Source organism: Ascaphus truei, chromosome 2, assembly GCF_040206685.1.
Source record: "Ascaphus truei isolate aAscTru1 chromosome 2, aAscTru1.hap1, whole genome shotgun sequence".
Taxonomy (NCBI): Eukaryota; Metazoa; Chordata; class Amphibia; order Anura; family Ascaphidae; genus Ascaphus; species Ascaphus truei.
Window position 1 is genome coordinate 202828583 of NC_134484.1, and position 27977 is coordinate 202856559.

Genomic DNA, 27977 nt, shown 5'->3' on the forward strand with positions numbered 1-27977 from the left:
CCATCATGGAGCTCTCAGGCCTTCTGTTCCGTCAAACAGGTATGCACCACAATACATCAGGTAGTGACAACTACCTACAACCCTTAAGGGGGAGGGAAAGGTGCTACATTTGGAGGCGCTGCTGAGATTAACATCAGGACAAGCTTTTGCAGTGAGAGAAGGAGCTGCTCTCCTATTACTCAAAATCAAAGGGCCCATAGGTATAGTGTCCATAGGGGTCCCTATGGGATCTTGAGGACCAGGCTCATCGTTAAATGCAGCTATGACATGGATCCCTCCACTTCCAGCTACATATACTCAGTGTATGTAGCCTTCATGTACTAAGAAGAGGTGCGGGGGCAGTTTTCCAGAGGCTTCACCAAAGGGAACTGTGGCCTGCACCATGCAGCTTTATTCTGTGAAATGAATACTGTATATGCGGGTAGTATCCGAGGAGGAGCTCTTGACCCTCAAGAAGCCAGGACCTCCGTTTGAGGAGCTGCAGCTATACTATGGCAGTTCCCACCCAGGGGACTGCCATGTAGAAATTCTATTACTATGAAGTAGTGCGGGGCTAGTGTGCCAGGGGATGCATGGGACCTGAAAGGGGCCGTACCCCGGAACTGCAGCCTACACCGTACAGTTCTATTACTATGAAGTGGTGTTGGGGTAGTGTCTCAGAGGCCTCACCAAAGGGAACTGTAGCCTACACTGGACACGCATTTACTAAGAAGTGGTGAAGGGGTAGTTTCCCAGGGGCCCCATCCCAGGGAATTCTGGTCTGAACCGTGCAACTCTGAGATAAGTGTGTGCAGGCAGGTATCCGAGGAGGAGCTCTTGACCTTAAAGAAGCCAGGACCTCTGTTTGAGGAGTTGCAGCCATACTAGAGCGGTCTCCACCAAAGAGAGCTGCATCCTGTTCTTTTCATTGTAAAATGGCGGTTCCCACCGAAATCGGGAAACCGCATGGCAACTTGTGCAAAAGTTGCAAGAAATTGTCTGCAAATTCCTGTGCTTGGCGCGAAGTCTAGCCACACCCTTTTTGCAGAATTATCCGGGTTTGGCGCGAAAGACAAGCCGCATCGTGTTCTCTACAGCCGTGCTACTGAATTACCAGAGGGAGGTGCTGAGAGTGTATCTATCTACTGCTGCACAGCGGATGTGTGGATTTAGCCACAGTCACACGTGGTAGCATTGCTGAACAGACACACGCCTAACCGCTCCCTCTCAACTAGCTGCCGACAATGGATGCAAAGCAAGGCATTAACTTTGCCCTCCCAGGAGGTCTACTACTATTTTCAAATGGTGGGGAGAACTCTCTCCACTTGGTCTGACTGTTGTGCAATCGGGTGGGACCTGCACTGGGAACCGCTTCCCGGTGCTCTGAATGCAATGCACCATACCTCTACCTCCAGGGACCCGGAGCAGAGACCGCCAAGACCCAGCTGCACACTGGAGGACTGCCTAATATCACCGGGTTTCTCCACGTGCTGATGGATATGGATGGACAGTCATCCGAGACCTACCGGCCAGACTACTGGATCCTGTTTCACAACCTGGTCGGTTCCGAAATACTGAATGAGAGCCGCAGCTCAAAAAGTATAGAGTCTGGAGCAGGCTTTCAGGGAGCTATGGGAACTGATATAAGCAGCCTCTCCAGCCCTGTGGAGGGAATACTATCAGCGGACATACCTGAGTCCACACCGGCCGGTGTTCAACGGTGTGATTCTTCTTCTGCTCTCCAGTCAGTTCCCGCTCCGATCTGTGCCTTAGAGGAGGCGAACTGTTGTCTTCACAGGCACAGCCGAGTGGTGCCTGCCACACCCTTGGTGCCCTGCTCCCTGCAGGAGGTATCTTCCATCGCTGGATGCATGAGCTTCTGGCAGGACAGCGAGGGTGCGTCTCTCGATGAGGTGTCGGACGAGGCCTCCAACGATCCCAAGATAAAGACCTATTTGTCCATCTCGAGCCCTGACATCTATCAGGTGTCGATTTGAGATGTCGAGCATCGCTGGGCTGCTGTCCCTGGAGGAATGTCCCAGCTACGGTTGCAGTGCAAAGCCATCTGTGAGGGGCGAGATCGAGCCATTGCCTATATGGCTGCTTCCTACGCCGAGTGCCTAGATGAGATGATCAGCGCGGAGGAATCTTCGTTAACTGTACCGGTTGGTACTACTTCTCTTCCGGATCCTGCAACCGCCCCTGCTGCACCGACTGCATTGCAGTGAGCGGAGGCAGGAGCTCAACAAAAAGGTTAGTCCCTCTGCCATTCGGCACGGGGGGTCTTACCAAACCTTCAGCTGCTACAGTTCCCTCTCCAGGGCGAGGACTGTTGAAGGCCCTAATGTGGACGACTATTCCGGTTGCCGATAAAGCTGGGATGCAGGACACTAAATGCCCAGCGGAACATGACTGAGCTGTTGGACTCACCTTGTTCTGCCCATTCGCCTGTTCTAACCATTCCCCCAGCCCTGAACTCCGTCCCCGGGGCTCCGACTATGGTGCCACATGCCTGCCACTGTCCCCTTTACTTGTGTCCCCTGTAATGTCTGTGGCCCCATCCCATGTGGCGGTTATGCCAAATGTGAGGTCTAAAATATCTGAATAGGGGTGGGCAAATTATCAGGGTGGAATCAGTTATGCCAACGTTATAATGTTATTACCATGTTGTGTTTTTACTATATAAATATGTGGTGTGATGTTATGCCCTCGTGGGGCTGTGAGGGATTTCAAAACCAGAGGGAGGGGGTAGTCAAATACCCCTGGGCTACTAATTCTCTGGCCCCTCCAGCACTGTAAATCCCAGTAAAGAGTGATCAGTTTGGGGAGCAAATCCTGCAGGGCCTGGTTATGTCATTATATGTACGTTTGCTAATACAGTTCTGGATTCCATACTGGACACCTAACAAGCTCCTATTTAGCCCCCAAAATAACCACAACATATATATAAGCATATGAGTGTCACAGAGGAGTGCTACTGAGCATGGCAATATATATTTAAAACCAAAGACAGAACATAAAACACAGACAGAGCTCAGTTTTAGCACATCCAGTGAAACTCATACACGGTACAGTGCCTAAATATATATGTATAAATATCTATTAAGTAAAATGGTCTTTTAGTTTGACATTTTTGGCCAAAATTGTTGTAAGCCCCTGAGCCAACGTCACGGCAGACCACAATTCAGGGGTCCCTAACGCTAATATAAATTCTTAATAACCTGTGTAATAACAGGAAGAATGGTTTATAGTAAATCTGTCAATATTAGTTGCAAAGTTCTAAGTCTGATTGAAGCTTTTATTAACCAGTACATTACCAGGAAAAGCACTCTGTATTAGAGTTGACACAACCATACTGCAAGCAAGCAAGTTCCCCTGACTGGAAGATGCTATGGAGTGAGCCCTTAACCATTTAAATGTGGCAGGGGGTGAGCTTCAATTAGGTAGGAGGTTGCCACCCTCCAATCAGCCAAGACTAGCTGAACAACAATTGTAAAACATACTGGACAACTAACAAGCTCCTATTGAGCCCCCAAAATAACCACAACATATATATAAGCATATGAGTGTCACAGAGGAGTGCTACTGAGCACGGCAATATATATTTTTTGACAGATTTACTATAAATCATTCTTCCTGTTATTACACAGGTTATTAAGAATTTATATTAGCGTTAGGGACCCCTGAATTGTGGTCTGCCGTGCAGTTGGCTCAGGGGCTTACAACAATTTTGGCCAAAAATGTCAAACTAAAAGACCATTTTACTTAATAGATATTTATACATATATATTTAGGCACTGTACCGTGTATGAGTTTCACTGGATGTGCTAAAACTGAGCTCTGTCTGTGTTTTATGTTCTGTCTCTGGTTTTAAAGAGTTCTGGATTAGCTTGGTATTACAAGGGTCTATGTTTGATAGGAGGCTGGCTTACAAGCCACTTCCTGAGATGTAGGTGATCTTCCTCTAAGGTTTGAATTTAGCAGTGAGATCTGTGCTGCGTGGAGGAAGCACCAGGTATTCACCGCACCAGAATACATCAGGTAGCGACATAATCTCCCTTAAGGGGGGGGGGGGGGCGAAGGGGAATGTAATATATGTAATATATCTCTTAGAATTGAGTTTTCTTGTGAGAAATGGACTGGGGAAATTTAGAAAGATGAAGGCTTACTTCAGGTTTTATAGAAACAATTAAAATAAGCTGAAATGGTTTTCAAACATGAACAGGGTCCATTGAAAGAAATAGAACATGAATGGTCTATAATGTCAGGATCACCTGATTGTAGATTGTAAGCTCTTCGGAGCAGGGACTCATTTTACTAAATGTTACTTTTAAGTCTGAAGCACTTCTTCCCTTTGTGTTATTTATATCTTATTATTTATATGATTGTAACTATTACTGTTGTGAAGCGCTATGTACATTAATGGCGCTTACAAATAAAGACCTACATACATACATAGATACATACCTTATAGATACATACCTTGGTGTGCAAAATGTAAAAAATCTATTACAATGTTATCAAAATCTTCAGTAAGATCAGCTTTGGGTATTTTTTTTTATTCGTCATTTCATCATTGTACTTTGTGTAACTTTATTATGTATTGTTTTCAACTATTTTTAATATGTATTACGAAATTTATTTATTTATTTAATTATTTATAAAATGTTTTACCAGGAGCAATACATTGAGACTTACCTCTCGTTTTCAAGGTATACATAGTGTACATAAATGTAAAAATGACCCAAGGAGAAATAACATTGAAAAAAATGTTAGACAGAAAATTATACAAGACATCAAATTTCTCAGCAAGAATTCTTTACTTTAGAGTAATCTTTTGGCATAGTGTCAGGATTTATTTATGTTTTATAAACATAATTCAGAGGGGAATGTTAGAATGTCTCTGTCCCTCTTCCCTTCATACAGTATGAGGGATTGATTATAAGGACAGTTTGTAAAGAGGTTATTTATGGGTAAAGGGTGGGACTAATTTCTAAAAAAGTTATGGTTAAAGATGATTTTATAGACAGCTATTGTGGGCTATCCGTGAAGAGAACCGGTCATAGATTGCCAATGTTAGACATGGTTGACTTCCATATTTGTAAGACGCTATTCATAATTATGCCAGATAGACAAAAATACATGGTGATGCCATATACAGAGAAAAAAGCCAACTTGGTGGTTTTAATCTGCATGAAAACAGAGCAGAATATCAGATTAGATAGCTGAGGAGAGAGAGGAATCCATCCAGAAAGAATAAATCTATATTGGAAGCACAGGAATCTATAGGCGAGGATAACATCAGAAAGAAATTAACAGGAGTGACAAATTGCCATCTTGGAAAAGCACATGCCATGTTTTTATGTGAAATTCCATATACTGTATCTGTAAGTAATATTGAATAAATAGTTCTTATGTGCCAAACCTAAATGCTAAAATGTTATATCTTGGAAGAAGATATGATGGTTAATTGACTTTTTACAGATGCATTGAAATGTATTTGATTTGCTTCCTAGTGTTGATACCTCTTTGTAAACTAACATAACAAGTATATATTCATGTTTTGAACATGAGTTTCTGAGAACTATTCCATGTCCATAAGGATGAAAACAGGTGTAACCCATGTTCTCCCCCCCCCCCCCCCCCAGACACAGATAGCTATCTAGGGTGTAGTGAGGGCTGGCCACATGTACTTGTGTGGTGCGTATCTGCTTGGAACAGGAGGGCCTGAGTCTCCCGCGTTGGTGTTGGGGACAACAGGACCAGGCTTCTGGGGTATTGGCCTTCATTCTTTAGCAATGGTGCAGCGCCTCCATTCTCTATAATCCCCAGGGATGTGGGGTAGGACCCTTATAGAGAAAGAACCCTGGTCTCAGGGTGAATGCTCCAGAACTCACACACAGTCTTAGGTAAAACAGCAGCAATGTCTTTATTTTTTGGTAACACTTTGAGGTAGTACACAGCAGTTCATACACTTCAGCAGTGCTCCCAATTGTAATCCCTCTTTCTCTCCTCTCCTTCTCCTCCAGACTGTATCCCTGCAGGATGGTCTGGATGGGGCCTCAATACCCCTGCCTCCACTCCCCCCAGGGTAGGCCCTCTGGGTGAGGCTAGATAACTTTCCCCTCACCCCCTAAACAGGGTGAGGGGCATTGGTCCACCTCTATAGTTCGGTCCGCTCTACTCAGAGGGGCTCTGAATATCTCCTCCAAGCACCGTTCTCACTCTACATGTGGTCTCTCAGTTCATTCATAGCTCTGCTGGGCCCTACTCCGCTTCAGAACAGTATGTCACTCCTAGCTCGCAGGATATCACTCCACAGACTGACAGGTTGAACGCTCAACCTTCACAGGGTCATCTCTCTCTCTTTCTCAGCACTCTCAGGCTGACGGTTCTTCTACTGCAGAGAACAGACACACTGCTCTCCAGACTCTGACTCTCCAGCCAGACACTTCACTCCAACCAGGCAGCTTTCAGAACTGACTCAACCAACTGACACACCACACACACAGGACAGCCCACTAAATAGAGTTCAGCCCCGCCCCTCATGATGTCAGCAGGACCTCCCCTCTGTCTAGGCCTGCACAGAGTCAGGGGGCCCATCCTCTATCACTCCAGTCAGGGCTTGAAGGGGGAAATCCCATGGTCACTACTGGCGCCTGCCCGTATCAGGGCTTACTCCAGTAGGAGAAGGATACATAGCCCGTTCTTACTTACAGGGGGCCACAGAGGTTACTGCAAAAAAATGTGAGTAAATGAACACAGTGTTTGGTAGATTATCATACAGTATACTGCTGTGATATTTAAACTTCTACTCAGGGCCCTGAACCAGACCACGTTTGTCAAGCAACAACCTAACATTCCATTCATGTGCATATTTAGTGCACTCACCTGTGTGCAAGTGCATACGTAAGTCATTCCTAAAACCTGGTGTGGCTGTTTGTCCCAGAGGACTAGTTTAAGAACCAAATATTGAATGTGAGTGTTATATTTAGAATGGGGGAATTACTCATTGGAATCTGTAGCGAATATGGTATAAATTCATAAGCATGAATATTAATGGACCCATCTGAGTCAGGACAAACTTTCCTTTTTGTTTTTTTTTATTCATTTAAGTAAAGTATTTGCATTTTCCGCCAACAATTTCGGAAAAAAAAATGGCAACATTTGTTGAATCGAAAGTAAAAACATAATGTTTTTTTTTTTGCAAGGGAAAACAAGCTAAATTAAATCTTCGTCAAATTTCCATTCTTTTTAGCAGATTTTTATTGGAAAACTGCAAGACGAAAATCCGTGGGTTTGCAAATATATATAATTTTTAATGTAATTCTTTGCAGTCTGAGCTTGGACACATTCACCAATCTCTAGTTATAATAGAAGTAGAGATGAGGAAATATATTGAAGTATCGCAGTATCATACCTGAAATCAGAATGAACGCACATGAAAATTAAATTCATAACATCACAGAATAGCGCTGCCGCCCTGCCATAGACTGCATCCAAGCCGAGAGCGCACGTGCGGACGCACTTGAGCGCCGAGCATTGAATGACACTATGTCAATGTGATCATCTGTAATGTGCGCGCGCATACGTGAGCGTTCCTTGGAGAGCAGCATGAGGAGACAAAAAACATTGTATTTGCAGCACGATGGTGGGTCACTTGAGCGGCGAACCAGCTCTGTGACGTCACGACTACGCCCCAGACATGCCCCTCTCCCCCACCCCCGCGCATGCAACAGCACATTTCCACAGGCCAGGAATTGCACCAGCTACATCAGCACGTGAGGCGGCCTAAGAGATGCTTTCTTTGTTCATTCAATGCCCACTGGCTAGTATTACTGTCTTCATTACATGTATGTTATCTATATAAACTGCTTCTATAGGAAGTAGGAAGGTTAAAAATTAATACAACCCCATTCTTTCAAAAGTGCCAAGCATCACATTGTGTTCCAATAAAAATAATAGTGCTTTGCAGTATGTTGCCAGCCAAAGGGGTTAGTATAACTGAGAGACTCAGTTAATCATCAGAGCAGATTTCAGACAACATTTAAGCAAATGAAACAATTGAGTTAAATCTGTTTGATAAGATCTGAAAGTGCACACTCTTCAATTTCTTTTATGTGAAGATATAAAAAGAGTCACCAATTTTAATCATAGAAAAAAAAGGCAAAACAGACATTTTGATAAAGCCTTCTCAGGCGAAACATGTCAGTGTGATTTTCTCCTTTTTTTGCCCTTAATACATTTGTTTATTTTTAACCCTCTTTGCTTTTCTTTGAAGTGGTGCAGCGTTTTTTGGCTTTTTTTTTGCCTTTTTTTCTATATGCTTACCTCTACAGCGCTACGCACACTAGGGATGGCACCCATCAAGTGAAGATTCCTCACCAATAAAGTGGACTCACACTAAACGAGAAGGATTCCCTCATCTCTATGTGAGTGCTTGTTCATCTTGTTATATGGATTAATTCTTGGCAATAGGAGGTTTTCCCTGGATGTTGGATTTCTCATTTTGCTACATTGCATTTATCTGACTGGGATTCTTTACACCTCCACCAGACTCCTATATCTGCTTATGGATTTACATTAAGACTTGCTTAGGGTGCCTCCTGCTGTATTATCAACATTGTTCAGTCTAAGGAATTCAGGATTTGCCTGTAATCCGTTGTGTTCCTTTCTCAGTGCACCCCACATGCTTTGAGCCCCGTTCCTTCCCTCCTTGGGAGACCTCACTCTCACCAATTGTAATCAAAATCTTACCGAATTTGCTCGGAGTGCAATCTTCCTGTTTAGTGGTATTTGGTGTGGTTTGATATATTAACGACTGTCTCGCAAGGGGCATATTCTTTGAGATTGTTTTGCACAGCTCTACTCCTCCCTAATTGTTAACACACTAGGTTTATCCAGTCTTTTCCTCAACAAAATTATAACGTTAAGCAACAATTTACTCAACCAAAATAGCATCAATTCTTATTCCTTTCCATCCATATTATTTATGGATATAGTTAAAAATCAGTTGTGCCTATTCAAACAGATTCTTGTCATCAGGGCTATAGAGATAATTGGAATTCAAATCCATAGAATTGTGTGTGAGGAACAGTTTTCAGAATAACCCACTAGAGGGCACTGCTAGTGAAACACTGAATATAATTAACCTCTTCATCATCACCTCTAGCATGCAGTTTAAAGCAGCAGTTCCACCTAGGGCCAATCGGCAGTACTGTAGCTTTTATTATGTTAAATATGGTGATTGAAAAAATAAATACAGAATAAGAATTTTGAAATAATTTTCTAATCTTTCCATAGTATATACAGTTGTGTGAAAAAGAAAGTACACCCTCTTTGAATTCTATAGTTCTACATAGCAGGACATAATAACAATCATCTGTTCCTTAGCAGGTCTTAAAATGCGGTAAATACAACCTCAGATGAACAACAACACATGACATATTACACCGTCATGATTCATTTAACAAAAATAAAGCCAAAATGGAGAAGCTATGTGTGAAAAACTAAGTACACCCTTACTGCTTCCATAGGAATTAAGATGCTAAGTAGCAGACAGACAGGGCAGCTTTATACATTAGGCCGACTAGGCACAGTGCCTACGAGCCTACAATATTTCACTTGAAAAAATACCTAAACAAAATAAATCACAAAATAAGAGAAAACAGCACATTTTAATTTAAAATGCCCTCGAAGTATCGATACCTTTAAAATATTGAAACAAAAGTATCGGTGCCAAATATCGCTAGTATCGAAAGAAACAAGGAAACTATGAAATTAGCATAAAAATGAGTAAAAATATCGGACACACAGGTCTCTAGAAATAAAAGTGCCTAGGGCCTACGAAGGTCTTAAAATGGCCCTGCAGACAGGTGTTGCAAATCAAATGCCCTTGATTAATTGATCATCAGCAAGTGACCACCTCTATAAAAGCCGAAGTTTTAGCAGTTTGTTGGTCTGGAGCATTCAGGTGTGTGTTAACACAATGCCAAGGAGGAACGACATCAGCAATGATCTTAGAGAAGCAATTGTTGCTGCCCATCAATCTGGGAAGGGTTATAAGGCCATTTCCAAACAATTTAAAGTCCATCATTCTACAGTGAGAAAGATTATTCAAAAGTGGAAAACATTCAAGACAGTTGCCAATCTTCCCAGGAGTGGACGTCCCAGCAAATTCACCCCAAGGTCAGACCGTGCAATGCTCAGAGAAATTGCAAAAAAGACAAGAGTTACATCTCAGACTCTACATGCCTCAGTCAGCATGTTAAATGTTAAAGTTCATGGCAGCACAATTAGAAAAAGACTGAACAAGTATGGTTTGTTTGGAAGGGTTGCCAGGAGAAATCCTCTTCTCTCTAAAAAGAACATGGCAACACGGCTTAGGTTTGCAAAGTTGCATCTGAACAAACCACAAGACTTCTGGAACAATGTCCTTTGGACAGACGAGACCAAAGTTGAGATGTTTGGCCATAATGCACAGCGCCACGTTTGGCGCTAACCAAATACAGCATATCAGCCCAAACACCTCATATCAACTGTCAAGCACGGTGATGGAGGAGTAATGATTTGGGCTTGTTTTGCAGCCACAGTACCTGGGAACCTTGCAGTCATTGAGTCGACCATGAACCCCTCTGTATACCAAAGTATTCTAGAGTCAAATGTGAGACCATCTGTTCGATAGCTAAAGCTTGGCCGAAATTGGGTCATGCAACAGAACAATGATCCCAAGCACACCAGCAAATCTACAACAGAATGGTTGGAGAAGAAAAGAATCAAGGTGTTGCAATGGCCCAGTCAAAGTCCAGACCTCAACCCGATTGAAATGCTGTGGCGGGACATTAAGAGAGCTGTGCATAAACAAATGCCCACAAACCTCAATGAACTGAAGCAACGTTGTAAAGAAGAGTGGGCCAAAATTCCCCCACAACGATGTGAGAGACTGATAAAGTCATACAGAAAACGATTACTTCAAGTTATTGCTGCTAAAGGTGGTTCTACAAGCTATTGAATCACAAGGTATACTTAGTTTTTCACACATGGCTTCTCCATTTTGGCTTTATTTTTGTTAAATAAATCGTGACACAGTGTAATATGTCATGTGTTGTTGTTCATCTGAGGTTGTATTTACCTAATTTTAAGACCTGCTATGGAACAGGTGATTGTTATTATGTCCTGATATGTTAAACAATAGAATTCAAAGAGGGTGTACTTTCTTTTTCACACCACTGTATGTCTTTATTTATATAGTGCCATTAATGTACATAGCGCTTCACAGTAGTAATTCACGTGACAATCATATAAAAAACAAATAATACAAATAACAGATCATGGGAATAAGTGCTTCCGATAAAAAAGTAACCACAGTAACATAGCTTTGGATGGTTTTTTTTTTACAATCTATATCTAAACTCTTATTTGATGACTGTTTGTCCACAAATCTAGTTAATTTTCAGTTCTGTTCTGTGTTTGTAATTATTGTAATTATGAGGCCAGCAATACCAGATAAAATTGCACAAACAAGTTACGATGAGACAAAAAGTGAGTACAGTAATAATAAAGAACGCTTGTGAGTATATACAAATAGCTCAACCTGTTACTCACCATAACGTGTGTGTGTATCTGGAACAATGTGTACCCACTGGCAGCTCACAATGCAAGACAATTTCTTTGACCCAGTCTACTGTATGCTGTAAAAAGCTTTGTTATACAGCAGACATGAGCTTAAATCAATCCATGTTAAAGTGGATAAGAAGCAAAAAGTGATGCACTGTGAGTGAGTGCTCATTTGCATGTAATTACCCAGAATCTCTGGTGGCAGTAGAAACACTGTATGCTGTGTGATTATATTTGGGAACCAGTCGACGCTTTACTAATGAATGACCTCTGGTTCCACAATTTGGCCCCATTCTCCTGACATGATAATATCCTTCCAAGAGGATATCATACCAGTAATAGCAAGCAGCACTGCTATTTTCTTTAAACTTGTAGAGTAGTTCTGACAGTGGGACACTAGATGTCAGCATTGCTGTCCTGTTATTCCTTCATGGATGTGCAGGACATCATTTAAAGGAACACTCCCGTCCATTTTCCATGTTGTTTGTTTTACAGAATTTGAACTGGGGGGTCCATCACAGCTGAATCACACTATTTTACATTTCGGGGAGCCCCTGGTACCCAGCATACTTACTGGTTTAGTTGTGGGTTTACTTTCTAGAGTTTCAAAGATGGTGTCCGCAGTCATCCTATAGGAAGCTGCAACATTATCCACCTACTCGGGTTCGGCACATTGCGGATCGGGTAGACAGATTGTTGGGAGGGGTTTGGATTGACCCGGCGGTCTTGGTACATGTTAGCACCAATGACAAAGTTAGAGAAAGGTGGAGGGTCCTAAAAAATGATTTCAGGGATCTAGGCCAAAAGCTTTTGCAAGGCAAGGACCTCCAATGTAGTATTTTCTGAAATTCTACCAGTGAAATGCGCTACCGCAGGGAGACAGTCAGAGATTAGGGAGGTTAATGCATGGCTAAGAAAGTGGTGTAGGAAGGAGAGTTTGGGGTTTTTAGAGCACTGGGACTCCTTTTCTGAGAGGTGCCATCTTTATTCTAGGGATGGATTGCACCTCAATGAATAGGGATCTTCTGTGCTAGGGGGGAGAATGTTAAAGAGGTTGGAGGAGATTTTAAACTAGGATGGAGGTGAATGAAACAGATGTAACGGTCAGATCCCCCACCCAATCTCATATTGGCCCCTGTGGGTGTAATCCGCACCCAATTACATGTATGTGTGTTGAGTTGCACCTGCTGGTAACAGGACTCCTGAGTCTCCCGCTGGTTGGTAATGGGGAATATCACCATGACAGGCGTCTGAGGTAATGTTCTGAGTCCTACTCACATTTGGTACAGCGCCTCCACCCCATCAGGATCCCTACGGCAGCAGGGAGGAGTATCTGACAGGGAACTCCTTGGTGCATCTTCCTGGGGAATAACTCCAGACTCACTCAGGAAGGATCTCTTGAACCAGGGCATCTTTAATAGCATGTTATATGGCAGACTGCCCATCATAGCGGCCGACACTTAGCCGCTCATTTCGTTGAGGTACTCCATGCAGAAGGTTCCTCCTCTCTTAATTGAGTTGCTCCCCATCTCTCCCCTAAGGTAGACCACCAGCTGTGCCAGGTCCCTGGACACAGTGTGTAATCAGCTTGCACTTGACTCTCTGACAGACTTGAACTGCTGCAGACACTTCACTCAGGAACATACGAACATACTGAACATAACCACTAACTTTAGGCAGTTATGTGTCTTATATAGACTCCAGAAAAGACCCACCTCTGTGTCACTAACAGAGGACACAAAGCATGTTGTCACTTCCTTTGCTACATATGACACTTCACCGGGGTTTGAGGGCAAACCTCCATGATAGTTACTGGCAACCCTGCCTACTTACCAGGATTACTGCCAGCATGAGAGAGATCTGTACACCAATTTTACACATGGCTACAATCTCCCCCTGGTGGAACCCAACGACCCAGCTGTGATCTAAATTTGCGGAACCTTCCATCAGGTAGCACTGCAACACACATCAATATACGTTAGAATAGGAATACATTATCGCAGAACACATTTTTACATCGGAAACATAATCACATACAGCTACATCCTGACCTGCAAGACTGTACTGCTCCTAAGAGAACCTAATTTAGTAATAATGCCTAGGGTATGGTTTCTGCACCTACCTCCCATTGGCATCCTTCACTGTAATGCTGTAAGATCTAGGCGGCCCTTTCTCTGGCCTATACTCCATCTTATACATGAAGATGTTGCGCCCAACACTCCATACCCTGATAAGGTAAGATATCCTCTCCTCGGTCTTGTACGGTGCGTGACCACCCGATTTGGACATAATGTAATCCTCAACAGTCTCCCTCAACCACGTATCCCTGTTATCCTCGATCTCTTGCATGAGAGGTTCAGGCACATACGATATTCCAGACCATGAGACCTTTTGTATCTGGCAACTATTGCTCTCTCAGCCCTGCTGATGCGGATAAGTTTCTTATTACCTGCCCTGCCTGGCAACACCCACGACAATGGTTCCTCAGAAGCAACCACATCATAAAGTATGGACGACCCTCGGGGAGTAACTAGGCCCTTCTGAATATCGTACCACCTTTTCCTTAATTCTTCTAGGCGCTCCTCATCTGAGTACTCACCCTCATCCCACCAGTGGTCCACTATGTCACTCCTTATTAATATGAATCGCGTACGATCCTACCAGGCCTCATACCCCTCAAAACATAGGAGCCCACCATCTGGTTTCTTTCTCCACAGCATGCTCTTTCACTGCCACTGTTACCTCACTTTCCTCCGGTTCTCCCCCAGAAGACACTCCTGATGTCCCTGTGGACCTAGAGGCTGACCCTAAGCGTTTCAGCCTAGCCCTCACATTGATTGCAATGCCAATCGAATTCATTCTCGAAGCAATCATTTCCCTCCCCGATCCTTCATCGGAAGTAAAACAATACCCCCAGTCCAGATTTGACCCAGTCCGTTCCTCGGAAGTATCCCGGGACTCCCCAGACAACCCTTGGCTCGATTGGGACCCAGATGACGAGGTGACAGGTGCAGGGGTTTGGGCCGTGGGCGAGGGCAGAACAAAAGGGGATGCGTGCTGGCGATGCGGCATCACTATCCGCAATTTGACAATACCTCGACCAGTACCAGCGGGTTGCAGTTCAGGCTCCCCAGTCTCCTGGTTCCCAGGCTTCTGCAGGGCCTGCCATCTCTTGCTCTTCTCTCCTCCAGACGACCTGGTACAGCACGGCGGTCGCGAGGGCACGGCCATCTTCCAGCCGGTTCCGCTATGTCTGCCGGAAGTGACATCATCGATCTCGCGGGACGAGGCAGCGCCATCTTGGGTTGGGTTCCCCACCGGAACCTCTTCCTCCAGAACGACATCCGCCGCCAGAAGTGATGGTTCCTCCCGCTGCTCCGCTGAGGCCTTGGCTGGGCCTTCCTTCGCCATCGCCTCCATCGGTGCCTATGGAGGGTAAAGGGGTGTCTCACAGCTCCATCGGCTTGTGATGGGGTCCTCCTCTCCTTCCATGCTGGGAGTCGCCACGGCTGTAGGACTCATCCGCTCCGGTCGCATCAGCGCAGGTGATCGCGGACTTTCAGGACTCGGTTCCGCCACGTCACAGGTAAGTGCTGGCTCTTTTTCAGCACCACTGTAGTGGCCCGCCGGTAGGCACATCACCACCAATGTCAGGCTTGCTTGCTCCTCGTCCGATGAAGCAGACTCCGACGCTGGTAGTGGTACTTCCGCAGGGGACAGACAGCGAGGTTCCGGGTTCTCGCTGAGGTTGCAGGCCCCAATCTCTTTCTTCTCCGTAGCGATCATCAGCAACGATCCCCATTCTCCGGGATCAGCTTTCTCCGTTTTTATCTTGGACGAGGCTTCAGCCATCAGCTTGGCTGTATCTCCTCCCGCCTCCGCGGCATGCCCAGGCACAAAGGGCTGCACGGCCCGCAGATAATATATGCCACATTGGGGACACCTTGCAGTGGTACTGGCTTCTCCGCCTGGCAACCTGCACTGCATCCACTGCATACCCAGCCTTTACTACCAGGAAGCCTCCTGGCAATGAATAGGGGTGCACTGCAATGTCCATCTCATTCTCAATTGTACTGGTCAAGGGAGACACTTTGCACAGTGGTCTCGCCTGTTCACCAGCTCCTCGTAACTGAAGGGCAGGAAGCGCACATCCAGCTCCTCCCTCAGCCAACTCGGTTCGTAATTGACATAGTAGATATTAAGGGAGGGTCCCACAGGTTCACTTGATGACCCAGAATTGGCTCGGAGCCGGTCAAAGTCCAGGAGGGCGCGGCCACAGCTTTCGCGCCACTTCCCCCAGCAGGGTGGGGTTCTTTATTTCGCGCCAATCCCGGCCAACTCCTTGCAATCTTAGTATTTGCAGAATTTTCTTCAATCGGTCCACGCGGTCTCCCAGGGAAGCGGGAACCGCCATCTTGGGTTGCCCGGCCATTCACATAAGCAACTGAGGTAGATATTTGTCTGTCGATCACCGTCTGGCAATCAGGTTCTCCATCCACTCCGCACATAACAACAATGTCCTCAACACTGTCCTCCAGGGTAGCACCCCGGGATCCTTGGCAGGACAAAAATGGCACAGCCACTGCTTTAGCGCCACTCCATAGCAAACTAGCCAAAGTCACTTCGGTAGTCTGTGTGCTTTCTCCATCAGGCTCTGGCCGCCATCTTAGATTCTCCGCACCGCGCGGAACTTCACTACTTGCGGTCGCCATCTTTACTTGTGTATTTCTGCGATCACACATGGTGCTCCTCTCTGCTGGGCAGCCGCCATTTCGATGCCATAAAGAATGCCAGTGCACCACCTACATGTATCCCATGTATATCTGACTCATGTTATTACCTCAGGCTAGGCTCACTCTTTCTGTGTATGCTGTGTCTACCTTCCTCCAGTATGTGCTCTGTGGTAAGTGTTCTGGCTACTGGCTAGAGTACAAAAAACACATAAGGAGACAAGAGAAATCTCCTTCAAGATTCCTGTTAATGCACAGCAGGGCTGATGAATGTATTTTAAGGTTCAAATACCTTTCAACAATAGTTGAATAAAGGCTGCAAGAGGTACAGGTAAGTAACCGCTCCCAACACTGGGGGAGGACAGTTACCAGTAGAGCCTATATGGCCAAAACAATATCATTTTATTAATAGACATAATGACAACGCTTTAAAGTAACAAATATGCTCTAATTCTAATAAAAACAATTAAAACGCAAGATGTGGGTGACAACCGGAGGGGACATAATCCCTAGGTGGGTAATTATATAGTATTTAAGTCTAAATAGTTATACCTCATCAAGCAGATAGATATAGCTGCTAAGCTGAATAAATGCCCACCAAACCCTTATAAGAGCCTCCTGTCTCTGTGTGTGGTACGAGTATAGAGTATTCTGTCAGTGTATCCGCAAACAGATACTATCACTAGTCGTGAGAAATGGGTGTGGAAAATGGAATACTGATGCTCTGTTTAAGCATTCAAAATAGATGCATTTTAGGCTGTATATCAGCTATTAGGCACTCAAATACATCAAGTAAAGCATATACTGGCTAGAGTACTCTGGCCTCTCCCATGCAGTACTAGGGCGTCAACCTACTCTTGGCTACCTCTAGCGCAGATCCTCTCAGGAATTCCTGACCCAGGTTAACCAGGCTTTCCCTTTCCCCCCCCCCCTCCCCCCCCCCCCTCCCTCCCCTGTTTTTCCCATTTTATTTCGCATGTTTAAATGTTATTTCTATGTCATTAATGTTATTAATGTTGTTAGAATGCACATACACTTTGCCATTTATGCTGCTATTATGCATATTTCATTACACTTGATTATATGGGACACATGTTTTTGGCTCCCCTTTAAGGTCTGTTTACCTTTCTATACACACATATATATTTATATAGTGTAATTCATCATGGAGTATAGACATAAATAGGGAGGGCTTTTCAATTTGGCCCGCCCCTACCAGCATATGAGCCTGATTGGCCATGCAGTCATTGGGTATTAACCAATGACGCACAGCACTAGACCTATAAAGGACCCCTAAACAGGTGCCCCAGATATTGCCTGAAGAAGTTTACTTTGGTAAACGAAACGCGTCGCGACTATTGTGGCTGGTGGTTTCACTACCCACCACCAGTACACATTCAAGTGTATCGTTTCTGCCCGTTCCCGATCGTTTCTACGGTATCAAAAACGGACAGGCATCCTAAGGACACCTATAGAGGGCTCCGGTTCGTGCACTACACTCCTCACCACGCTACCACACGTGGAGGACAGGAGACAGAACACAGACAGCCCCAGCGCGCGGGTCTGATCTCCCAGAACTGAGATTGCCCATCTATTTCCTATGTGATGCCCTACTCCTGTGATAGACGTCAGAATCGGGGATTATTAAAGAAATTTTATATGTAAGTTACTATTATTTTTATTATTTCTAATACAATATACATCTCTTATCTTGGTGCGCTTTTGTGTTTTTTCTTTTCTGCTAACATTGGTATCGCCGTCGGAGTTTCCGGTGGAAGCCACATTTGGAGGTGGGGGAGACACCTCATAACACAAGAGCAGCAAAAGAACAGAGAGGAATCAACATTCCAAGTTTAAAGAGCCAGAGCGCGGACTGAACTTTTCATCACTGGTAATCTGTGTAACTCACTTGTTGAGTCACCCAGTCACTTCCTTCCTTTTCCCATCCAGTTTACGCAGCAACGTTAAGTCTCTTTATTTAATTTTCCCAATTTTACATATCCTTGTTTTAATTGATTTTTTATTTGTGCATTATTTGTCATTGTTTATTATTGCATTGTATTTAATATATTTTTAACATGTTTCGTCCACCTCTCCTACCCCTTCCCCCTCCCATTGTTCCTTCCTCATTTTCCTTTTTTCCATCTCCTCTCCCACCTCCACCTCCACTCTCTCTGTCTTCCCCACCCTTGTCACCATCCCTATACGGACGCATTATGGCTGAATCAAACACCAGCTAATTTTTGGATTGTCTTAAAAATAGGTTTAACAAACCAGAGTTGTTTAGCAAGATATTCTCAGATATACCAATAGAAGAGGTGGCAACACCATGTTTAACCTCCCTAATGAATGAATTACATAAACTTTTGGAAAAAGAAACTAAGACATGGCTAGAAATGGCCACATTAGAGGAGTATATAAGGGTGGGTCGCATACCAAGGGGGCTTAGAGTCCTTAAACCATCTACATATAATACAGACAGCCCTGAGTTTGTCAAGGAATGGGAAAGGATCCAAGACCACTGCTCATTGGAGCTAATGCGGTTGTTAATCCTAGAGAGGAAGAAAGAAATCATCGAAATAGATGGTAAAATAACAAAAGCTAAGAATGAAATCTTGGAGATCCCCTGCCTTGACAAACTACCACAATTGACCAAAGAAATGAATGTCAAACTAAGGAGATCAGAAAATCAGATTTTGATCAATAAAAACAAAAAATTCCTTAGAGATAAGAGGGATTATGCACTTAACATTCAGCGATGTTGGGATACAGTAAAGGAAATAACTGCAGATGGGGACCCTGCCATACGTGACACTAATTCATCCAATGTCACAGCCTCTAATCAAACTAAAGGATCCTTACAAACCCAACATACTAATCCTAAAACTAATGTTACCATCCCAAGAACACCAAGGGACCCTAATTTTTATGCGAAACCCACCCATGAGAAACATACCAGACGACCATCTAAATACCAGAGGAATGAGACTATGGATCACTCTGGACAGGTCAATTACACACATAGACCACAGCAATCTAACCCTCATTATGCCAAACAAAATAGGAGATATAGCAATAAATCACATACCCCGCAAAATAGGAGAGATACTAGTGCCCCTAAAAAACATACTAATTTTAGGGAAAAACATGCACACATATCTCATGCTATCCCGTTGCAAAACAAATATGAAGTTTTGAAGGATTCAAATGAGGGAATGGAGAATGAGGATTTTTTAAACAGGTTGGAGAAAATGAGAAAATCAATATCCACTTGGGACTCCAACCATCCGCCTCTATTGGGAGCCCCCCAAAAAATCACAAGGAAAAGACAGGATTCAGGAGAGGGCATAGGGGAATTAGAACAAGGGGTAGAGAAACAACACTCCCCTCTCAAACTTACCCAGATGACACAACACTGAGATCTAAGGGTATCTTTAACTTATCTAATTCCCGTATAGACCATACATTAATGAATGTTTTAGGTAAAGGTCTTTCGTTTGCCCCTACACGTAGAGTTAACAATTTCGATCTTTACATTGATCTGCAAAAATGTAATCGTAAGTTAACTCTAAGTAGACACTTTATTTCGGATCAAAGGGGCCATCAAACTACCCCTGATACCATTAATCCTATTGTACATACATTGTCCACAAGTGAACAGACGCAACTAGTGGACTTGATGTCACTAATGGATGAGGGCACTACCAAAACCAAAGAAAGTATATCTATACAACATTCATTATTCAAACCTAATTCTGTTTTTCACCCTTATCACTCTAGGGGACACCATATTGATATATTCAATAAATTGGTCGAAAGGGAATTTCAAACTTTGGGACAAGGGAAAGAATTTCTCACGAATAAGAACTCTAACCTAACTGCACAGGAAAGACATGCGTTAAAAACGCTACAATTAAATCCTAATATAATTATACGTGAAGCAGACAAGGGTGGAGGTATAATACTCCAAGACAGAGTAGATTATTGCAGAGAAGCTGTCAGACTATTGTCTGATCCACTGTCCTATTGCAAATTACCTAAAGACCCCACAGCTGCATTCAAACTAAAACTAAATATACATTTGGAATCCGCCCTAACATCAGGCGTTCTCAATAAAAAAGAGTTTGAATTTTTATGCTGCACGGCTCCCACCATCCCTATTATGTACCATTTGCCCAAGATTCACAAATCACTCACTAATCCACCTGGGCGACCCATTATTTCGGGTATTAATTCTCTTACTGTTAATCTTTCTTCCTATGTAGATTCTTTTCTTCAACCCTTAGTACCATTATTACCATCACATTTACTAGACACTACTTCTCTCCTCACTATTCTAACAGATTTCACATGGAAATCTTCTTATCATTTAGCCACTCTTGATGTTCAATCACTTTACACCTCTATCCCACACGAAGGGGGTTTAGATGCTATTGATCACTTTTTGGCACTACACGGCACTTTACCTTTTCTCCAACGTAGGTTTATTCACAGCTCAATTGAATTTATATTGAAACACAATTATTTTCTTTTTGAACACGAGTTTTATTTACAATTGTGTGGCACTGCTATGGGGACACGTTTTGCACCATCTTTCGCAAATTTGTACATGGGATGGTGGGAATCGTCCAATATATGGGGCATTGATGTATCTGCGCCACAGTTGATTATGTGGCGCAGATACATCGATGATGTGATTGTTATCTGGGACGGTGATGATACCTCGTTTGATAGCTTCGTTGCAAGGTTGAATGATAATCTGTTCAATCTCACTTTTACCAGTGAAATAAGTCAAAGTAAGATTATCTTCTTGGACTTAGAAATTTATATAACTAACAACGAGTTGCATACCAAAACACATTTTAAGAACACTAATGTTAACTCCTTTCTACACCCAGAGAGCGGACATGAAAGGAGATGCATTAATAACATCCCATTCAGCCAGTTTTTACGCATTAGGCGTAACTGTGCTGACATAGAAACGTTCAAAGCACAATCACAAATACTCTTTGAGCGTTTCTTTCAAAAGGGCTATGATGTGACTCTCATAGATGGAGCCTACAAAAGAGCACTAAACATTAATAGGAAGAAACTGATTCAACCAAAGAACAGTAAACTTAATGGCAAACAAAAGTATGTTTCCACTGGAAATACATCAATCCAACCATTGGAGGATCCAGTGATTAATGGTTCTCTTACCACATTGCCCGATTTAGAATCAAGCGAAACAGACCTTAAAAACAATAAAAGAAAAAATGAGAAACAAACACCGTATTTTGTAACAAAATTTAATAGTTCTCATAGAAAGATCAAATACATTTTGAACAAATACTGGTACATTTTGCAGATGGATCCAATCTTGGCAAAAACATTACCAGAAAGACCAACGATTGTGTTCACGAGATCCAACAATTTAAAAACTATCTTGGCTCCAAGTCTCCTTAAAGGCAGTGATTCTAGCAAAAAGAAAGATCTCGGGGAGATGTTGGGCATAACAGGTAATCACAGATGCAATAGGTGTAAAATCTGTCTAAGAATGCTTATTCAGGATTACTTTAAATCTAAAGTGACAGATATTAGATATGAAATCAATAGCTACATCGATTGCGTAACCACATATGTTATTTACATCCTGCAATGTGGATGCGGATTACATTATGTGGGCCGTACCAAACGTCAGCTCAAAATTAGAGTGATGGAGCACCTCAGAAATATCACTAATATTCCAAAATTACTGGCATCTAATAAACCACTAACACACTTATTGTCGCATTTTAAGGATGTCCATCAGTGTAGTACTATAGGGGTTAAATATATGGGCATCGAACATATAACAACTAATGTACGGGCTGGTAACATAGATCTTCAGATTGCGAAAAGGGAGCAATTCTGGATATTTACCCTCCAATCTAAGTACCCGGGGGGTTTGAACGACTATTTGGAATTAACCCCTTTTTTGAGGGGAACTCATGTACACTGTACTTTGATCCAATCATTGGTCTAATATAAGGTTCTGTTTCCCTTAGATATTTCAGTTGATTTTTTTATCTGTTTTTTATCCGATCTTTTATCTGCTTTTTCATTTTTCATTATAGTGGTTTTTATCCTTTTAAGCTATTTTTCTCTTCCCCCCCCCCCTTCTCCTCCCTCCCTTCCTTTCCCTTTTTTTCCCCCCCTCCCCCCCCTCCCTCCCCTGTTTTTCCCATTTTATTTCCCATGTTTAAATGTTATTTATATGTCATTAATGTTATTAATGTTGTTAGAATGCACATACACTTTGCCATTTATGCTGCTATTATGCATATTTCATTACACTTGATTATATGGGACACATGTTTTTGGCTCCCCTTTAAGGTCTGTTTACCTTTCTATACACACATATATATTTATATAGTGTAATTCATCATGGAGTATAGACATAAATAGGGAGGGCTTTTCAATTTGGCCCGCCCCTACCAGCATATGAGCCTGATTGGCCATGCAGTCATTGGGTATTAACCAATGACGCACAGCACTAGACCTATAAAGGACCCCTAAACAGGTGCCCCAGATATTGCCTGAAGAAGTTTACTTTGGTAAACGAAACGCGTCGCGACTATTGTGGCTGGTGGTTTCACTACCCACCACCAGTACACATTCAAGTGTATCGTTTCTGCCCGTTCCCGATCGTTTCTACGGTATCAAAAATGGACAGGCATCCTAAGGACACCTATAGAGGGCTCCGGTTCGTGCACTACACTCCTCACCACGCTACCACATGTGGAGGACAGGAGACAGAACAGAGACAGCCCCAGCGCGCGGGTCTGATCTCCCAGAACTGAGATTGCCCATCTATTTCCTATGTGATGCCCTACTCCTGTGATAGACGTCAGAATCGGGGATTATTAAAGAAATTTTATATGTAAGTTACTATTATTTTTATTATTTCTAATACAATATACATCTCTTATCTTGGTGCGCTTTTGTGTTTTTTCTTTTCTGCTAACATTGGTATCGCCGTCGGAGTTTCCGGTGGAAGCCACATTTGGAGGTGGGGGAGACACCTCATAACACAAGAGCAGCAAAAGAACAGAGAGGAATCAACATTCCAAGTTTAAAGAGCCAGAGCGCGGACTGAACTTTTCATAACCAGGCTATCCCCTCAGGCATCCTACAACTAGCTGCCTCAAGGTGACCTGAACAGCTATAGCCCTGTCTCCAGACCCACTTTACTCCTTTCAGGGCCCCTAGGGTGTGCTTTGCGAGTCGTCCAGACCTTTCCTGACTACCCCTAGGTCCCTTCCCATCCACAGCACTGACTGGCAACAGCCTGTCCTGTTGATAGGTCTCTCAGCAGCGCCTCCAAAAATGTAACGGTCAGACCCCCCACCCAATCTCATATTGGCCCCTGTGGGTGCAATCCGCTCCCAATTACATGTATGTGTGTTGTGGTGCACCTGCAGGTAACAGGACTCCTGAGTCTCCCGCTGGTTGGTATGGGGAATATCACCATGACAGGCGTCTGAGGTAGTGTTCTGAGTCCTACTCACATTTGGTACAGCGCCTCCACCTCATCAGGATCCATATGGCAGCAGGGAGGAGTATCTGACAGGGAACTCCTTGGTGCATCTTCCTGGTGAATAACTCCAGACTCACTCAGGAAGGATCTCTTGAACCAGGGCACCTTTAATAGCATGTTATATGGCAGACTGCCCATCATAGCGGCCGACACTTAGCCGCTCATTTCGTTGAGGTACTCCATGCAGAATGTTCCTCCTCTCTTAATTGAGTTGCTCTCCACCTCTCCCCTAAGGGAGACCACCAGCTGTTCCAGGTCCCTGGACACAGTGTGTAATTAGCTTGCACTTGACTCTCTGACAGACTTGAACTGCTGCAGACACTTCACTCAGGAACATACGAGCATACTGAACATAACCACTAACTTTAGGCAGTGCTGTGTCTTATATAGACTCCACAAAAGACCCACCTCTGTGTCACTAACAGTGGACACAAAGCATGTTGTCACTTCCTTTGCTACATATGACACTTCACCAGGGTTTGAGGGTAAACCTCCATGATAGTTACTGGCAACCCTGCCTACTTACCAGGATTACTGCCAGCATGAGAGAGATCTGTACACCAATTTTACACATGGCTACACAGATAACGTACTAAATAGAATAAATGAGGAAACAAAGGGTTATGGAGGTTGAATGTGGGCCAGTGTGAGTTTGACAAGCAGCGAGACACTCATAGTAAATTCAGATAATACCAAAAAAGTTCTAAAGATTAGACCAAGTTGGCGCAGAAAGGAAGGAGAAGATAAGATAATAGTAGAGACTGTAAAAAAGTTAAATGCATGCTTGCTAATGCAAGAAGCCTGACAGATAAAATGGGGGAGCTTTAATTAATAGCTACAAGGGAGCAGTATGATATCATAGGCATTACTGAAACATGGTAGGATGAAACTTATGACTGAGCAGTAAATTTAGGGGGTTATTCTCTTTATCGGAATGATCGATCAAATAGAAGAGGAGGTGTAGTATGCATATATGTTAAACTGGATCTAAAACCTATTATAAGGGAAGATGTTTATGAAAGGAATGATGAAAATGTAGAGACCTTGTGGATAGAAATTAGCAGTGGAGGTATAAGTATAAAGAAAATGTTTGTGTGGATATGCTATAAACCACCAAATATCAGTGAGATTGAGGAAGCAAAAATACTTTTGCAAATGGAGAAGGCATCAAAACTAGGTCATGTTTGCATAATGAGTGATTGTAATTATCCAGACAGACTGGGGCAATGAGATTAGCATTACAACAGGTTTTTGGGGTGCTTAAAGACAATTATATGACCCAAATTATTGAGGAACCAACCTGGATATTCAAATCCTGGAACATTTGGGTAACAGTGATCATAACATGGTCTCATTTGAAATAAATGATCAAAAAACAGATTACTTGAGTTCAATAAAGACCTTAAACTTTAGAAAGGCAGATTTTAATAATCTGAGGACTAATCTACAAGTAATACAATGGGATGATGCTTTTGCAGGGAAAAATATAGAAGATAAATGGGCAGTCTTTAAAACATTGTTAGAAAAGCACACTCATCAGTGTATACCCTTGGGTAATAAGTATAAAAGAAATAAGTCAAACCCAATGTGGCTAAATAAACAGGTAGGGGAGGAAATGGAAAAGAAGAGGCAGGCTTTTAGATTCTTTAAGTCAGAAGGGGTGGATGCATCGTATCAGAATTATAAGGAACGTAACAAAAATTGCAAAAGGGCAATCAAATTGGCAAAAATGGATAATGAAAAAAGGATGGCAATAGAAAGTACACTACCGACACACTTTATTGAAGTGTGGTCGGTACCGCAAGCCGGGAAATCTCCCGGCTTGCTAGTGGCCGCCCCTCGGCGTGCCGCGCGTCATAGTCGCGCGGTCACGCGTCATCGGGAGCGTGCGCCCCCTGCACGCGTGTCCAGGGGCTCCCCGAGGGAGCCCTGGTGTCCCGCGATCGCGGGACAGCGGCAGGGGGTTCCGGGGGACCCGGCGGACCCGGCAGCGGTAGGGAGAGCGCCCCGATCGGAGGGCGCTCTTCCGCTGCTTCGGCGTGCGCCCGTCACACTCGGGCGCGCGCCAGGCTACTGCTGCGGCACAGAACGGGCAAATGCTCGAATAAACTGTGCCGCAGCAGTAAGGTCAACGATAAAAAGTTCTTTAAGTACCGTAATAACAAAAAAATGAGAAAAGAAAATATAGGACTCTTTCAGTGTGAGATGGGTAGGCAGATTATTGGAGAGAAGGAAAAAGCAGAAGTATTAAACAAATTCTTTACCTTTTTGTTTACCAGGGAAGAATCAAGTTCAATAATAGTGCCGCAGGAGGAAGCCATAACCTCCATATTAATGAACAATTGGTTAACTGAGGAAGAAGTTCATAGGCAGCTTGAAAAATTAAAGTAAATAAGGCACCTGGCCCTGATGGCATACATCAAAGAGTTTTCAAGGAGTTAAGTTCAGTAATAGCCAAACCATTACATTAAATATTCAAGGACTCCATTTCCACTGGCTCAGTACCACAAGATTGGCGTAAAGCAGATGAGGTGCCTATATTTTAAAAGGGAGATAGATCACAACCGGAGAATTACAGACCTGTAAACCTGACTTCTATAGTGGGGAAACTACTGTACTTGAAGGTTTAATACGGGATAATATTTAGGAATACTAATGGAAAACTAAATTATTAGTAATAGTCAGCATGGATTTATGAAGGATAGATCAGGCCAAACTAACCATATTTGTTTCTTTGAGGAGGTAAGTAGGAATTTATACCAGGGTAATTCAGTTGAGGTGGTCTACTTAGATGTTGCAAAGGTTTTGATATGGTTCCACACGAGGTTTGTGTACAAAATAAAGAAAATTGGACTCAGTAAAAATATATGCACATGGATTGAAAACTGGTTGAAGGACAGACAACAGAGGGTTGTCATAAATTTAACTTTTTCAGGTTGGACTAGGGTCGTGAGTGGAGTACCTCAGGGATCGGTACACTGCTTTTAAACTTGTTTATTAATGACCTTGTGGTTGGCATCAAGAGAAAAGTCTCCATCTTTGCTGATGATACTAAATTGTGTAAGATAGTAGAATCAGAGCAGGATGTAATTTCTCTCCATAAGGACTTGGAGAGACTGGAAACTTGGGCAGGTAAATGGTAGATGAGGTTTAATACAGATAAATGTAAGGTTATGCATTTGGGAAGCAAGAATAAAAAGGCGACTTACAAATTAAATGGGGATAAATTGGGGGAATCCTTGATGGAGAAGGATTTAGGAGTGCTTGTAGACAGCAGGCTTAGCAATAGTGCCCAAAGTCATGCCGTAGCTGCAAAGGAAAACAACATCTTATCTTGCATTAAACAGGCAATGGATGGAAGGGAAGTAAACATAAGTATGCCTTTTACAAGGCATTAGTAAGACCACACCTTGAATATGGAGTACAATTTTGGGCACCATTCCTTAGAAACGACATTATGGAACTAGATGACTGTATGCCATAAGTGATTTGGTTTCCAGGGCTTGCTATGCTGGGATGTAGATGTGTCTGAGCTATAGATAGACATTTACAGGTGTGTTTAGACACTTACAGGTGTTTCTAGTCACGCAGAAGCAGCAAACACTGGCGTTTCAATTTGGGAGAAGGAGCAGCTTTGCATATAAAGGACCAGGACCAGCTTGATGGCAATTGCACCAGGCCACTATGCTTACCGTAGTCTTGCACTCTTCCCCGAGGCCCTGCACACACTTACTGTACTCTGCAATGGGCTCTGCTATTTTGCAAGTCGCTCCCATAAAGGACCATATTTAATGATGCTACTCCACAAGACAACTTTGCTGCCAGAGAGTTTTGCAGTGTGCTGCTATATAATGCATTGCAGGCTCCTATGGCAACAAAGTGCTTCACCTAACGTCTGTCGTATGAAACCGGTTAGTGAAACTTCCGACTGATAAAAAGAAATCCCATTTTTTTAAGTAGAAGCCTCTAACACTGTGTGGCCAACTTCAGTCCTCAATGGCCACCAACAGGTCAGGTTTTCAGGATATCCCTGTTACAGCACAGGTTGCTCAATCAGTGGCTCAATCGAAGATTCCCGTCCTCAAGGGCCACCA

At 43.3% G+C, this 27977-nt stretch overlaps 1 protein-coding gene across 1 annotated transcript in view; it reads right to left on the reverse strand.

Annotated features, from left to right (window-relative positions):
• Positions 1 to 27977, reverse strand: part of SERPINB5 (serpin family B member 5) — a 62173-nt gene that overhangs the window by 17437 nt on the left and 16759 nt on the right. The gene's annotated exons all lie outside the window — the stretch shown is intronic.